The following is a 2,500-nucleotide window of genomic DNA, read 5'->3' on the forward strand; positions in this document are numbered from 1 at the left end:
GTCCAGTGTGGTTTGGCTGTAGGTGCTCTAAAACATTAACTTTAGACCTCTTTTACTTCTTAACTCAAGTAAATTCAATGATAAGTTGAAAAATTAAATGTAAAATTTAATAGAAAAGAATGTTATGGCAGTATAAAATTACCTACAGCTCCTGGTATTCCCAGGTGGTCTCACATCCAAGTACTAACCAGGCCCAACACTGCCTAGCTTCCAAGATCAGATGAGATTGGGCATGTCCAGTGTGGTTTGGCTGTAGGTGCTCTAAAACATTAACTTTAGACCTCTTTTACTTCTTAACTCAAGTAAATTCAATGATAAGTTGAAAAATTAAATGTAAAATGTTATAGAAAAGAATGTTAAGGCAGTATAAAATTACCTACAGCTCCTGGTATTCCCAGGTGGTCTCCCATCCAAGTACTAACCAGGCCAAACACTGCATAGCTTCCAAGATCAGACAAGATTGGGCATGTCCACTGTGGTTTGGCTGTGGGTGCTCAAAAGCATTAACTTTAGACCTCTATTACTTCTTAACTCAAGTAAATTCATTGATAAGTTGAAAAAATTAAATGTAAAATGTAATAGAAAAGAATGTTATGGCAGTATAAAATTACCTACAGGACCTGGTATTCACAGGTGGTCTCCCATCCAAGTACTAACCAGGCCCAACACTGCATAGCTTCCAAGATCAGATGAGATTGGGCATGTCCAGTGTGGTTTGGCTGTAGGTGCTCTAAAACATTAACTTTAGACCTCTTTTACTTCTTAACTCAAGTAAATTCAATGATAAGTTGAAAAATTAAATGTAAAATTTAATAGAAAAGAATGTTATGGCAGTATAAAATTACCTACAGCTCCTGGTATTCCCAGGTGGTCTCACATCCAAGTACTAACCAGGCCCAACAATGCATAGCTTCCAAGATCAGACGAGATTGGGCATGTCCAGTGTGGTTTGGCTGTAGGTGCTCAAAAACATTAACTTTAGACCTCTGTTACTTATTAACTCAAGTAAATTCATTGATAAGTTGAAAAAATTAAATTTAAAATGTAATAGAAAAGAATGTTATGGCAGTATAAAATTACCTACAGCACCTGGTAATCCCAGGTGGTCTCCCATCCAAGTACTAACCAGGCCCAACACTGCCTAGCTTCCAAGTTCAGACAAGATTGGGCATGTCCAGTGTGGTTTGGCTGTAGGTGCTCAAAAACATTAACTTTAGACCTCTTTTACTTCTTAACTCAAGTAAATTCAATGATAAGTTGAAAAATGAAATGTAAAATGTAATAGAAAAGAATGTTATGGCAGTATAAAATTACCTACAGCACCTAGTATTCCCAGGTGGTCTCCCATACAAGTACTAACCAGGCCCAACACTGCATAGCTTCCAAGATCAGACGAGATTGGGCATGTCTAGTGTGGTTTGGCTGTAGGTGCTCCAAACCATTAACTTTAGACCTCTTTTACTTCTTAACTCAAGTAAATTCATTGATAAGTTGAAAAAATTAAATGTAAAATGTAATAGAAAAGAATGTTATGGCAGTATAAAATTACCTACAGCACCTGGTATTCCCAGGTGGTCGCCCATCTAAGTACTAACCAGGCCCAACACTGCATAGCTTCCAAGATCAGACGAGATTGGGCATGTCCAGTGTGGTTTGGCTGTAGGTACTCAAAAACATTAACTTTAGACCTCTTTTACTTCTAAACTCAAGTAAATTCATTGATAAGTTGAAAAAATCAAATGTAAAATGTAATAAAAAAGAATGATTTTGGCTGTCTAAAATTACCTACAGCACCTGGTATTCCCAGGTGGTCTCCCATCCAAGTACAAACCAGGCCCAACACTGTATAGCTTTCAAGATCAGACGAGATTGGGCATGTCCAGTGTGGTTTGACTGTAGATGCTCAAAATCATTAACTTTAGACCTGTATTACTTCTTAACTCAAGTAAATTCATTGATAAGTTGAAAAAATTAAATGTAAAATGTAATAGAAAAGAATGTTATGGCAGTATAAAATTACCTACTGCACCTGGTTTTCCCAGGTGGTCTCCCATCCAAATTCTGACCATACCCAACACTGCATAGCTACCAAGATAAGACGAGATTGGGCATGTCCAGTGTGGATTGGCTGTAGGTGCTCAAAAGTATTAACTTTAGACCTCTATTACTTCTTAACTCAAGGAAATTCATTGATAAGTTGAAAAAATTAAATGTAAAATGTAATAGAAAAGAATGTTCTGGCAGTATAAAAATACCTACAGCTCCTGGTATTCCAGGTGGTCTCCCATCCAAGTACTAACCAGGCCCAACACTGCATAGCTTCCAAGATCAGACGAGATTGGGCATGTCCACTGTGGTTTGGCTGTAGGTGCTCAAAAGCTTTAAATTTAGACCGCTTTTACTTCTTAACTCAAGTAAATTCAATGATAAGTTGAAAAAATTAAATGTAAAATGTAATAGAAAAGAATGTTATGGCAGTATAAAATTACCTACAGCACCT

The 2,500-nt window shown here is 37.0% G+C and overlaps 1 non-coding gene and 10 pseudogenes across 1 annotated transcript; all 11 read right to left on the reverse strand.

Moving 5' to 3' along the window:
- Positions 1-24, reverse strand: part of LOC148467132 (5S ribosomal RNA) — a 119-nt pseudogene extending 95 nt beyond the window's left edge.
- A 115-nt stretch (positions 25-139) lies between these two features.
- Positions 140-258, reverse strand: LOC148467133 (5S ribosomal RNA; annotated as a pseudogene).
- Positions 259-373: 115 nt separating this feature from the next.
- LOC148467134 (5S ribosomal RNA) lies at positions 374-492 on the reverse strand (annotated as a pseudogene).
- A 116-nt stretch (positions 493-608) lies between these two features.
- LOC148467135 (5S ribosomal RNA) lies at positions 609-727 on the reverse strand (annotated as a pseudogene).
- A 115-nt stretch (positions 728-842) lies between these two features.
- LOC148467136 (5S ribosomal RNA) lies at positions 843-961 on the reverse strand (annotated as a pseudogene).
- Positions 962-1,077: 116 nt separating this feature from the next.
- Positions 1,078-1,196, reverse strand: LOC148467137 (5S ribosomal RNA; annotated as a pseudogene).
- Positions 1,197-1,311: 115 nt separating this feature from the next.
- LOC148467138 (5S ribosomal RNA) lies at positions 1,312-1,430 on the reverse strand (annotated as a pseudogene).
- Positions 1,431-1,546: 116 nt separating this feature from the next.
- Positions 1,547-1,665, reverse strand: LOC148467139 (5S ribosomal RNA). Its single transcript, XR_015873714.1, has one exon. It is a non-coding gene; the product is annotated as a 5S ribosomal RNA (ribosomal RNA).
- Positions 1,666-1,782: 117 nt separating this feature from the next.
- On the reverse strand, positions 1,783-1,901 carry LOC148467140 (5S ribosomal RNA; annotated as a pseudogene).
- Positions 1,902-2,252: 351 nt separating this feature from the next.
- On the reverse strand, positions 2,253-2,370 carry LOC148467141 (5S ribosomal RNA; annotated as a pseudogene).
- A 116-nt stretch (positions 2,371-2,486) lies between these two features.
- Positions 2,487-2,500, reverse strand: part of LOC148467142 (5S ribosomal RNA) — a 119-nt pseudogene continuing 105 nt past the window's right edge.

This window comes from Taudactylus pleione, unplaced genomic scaffold (assembly GCF_031769625.1).
Source record: "Taudactylus pleione unplaced genomic scaffold, aTauple2 ptg000967l, whole genome shotgun sequence".
In the NCBI taxonomy this organism is placed as follows: Eukaryota; Metazoa; Chordata; class Amphibia; order Anura; family Myobatrachidae; genus Taudactylus; species Taudactylus pleione.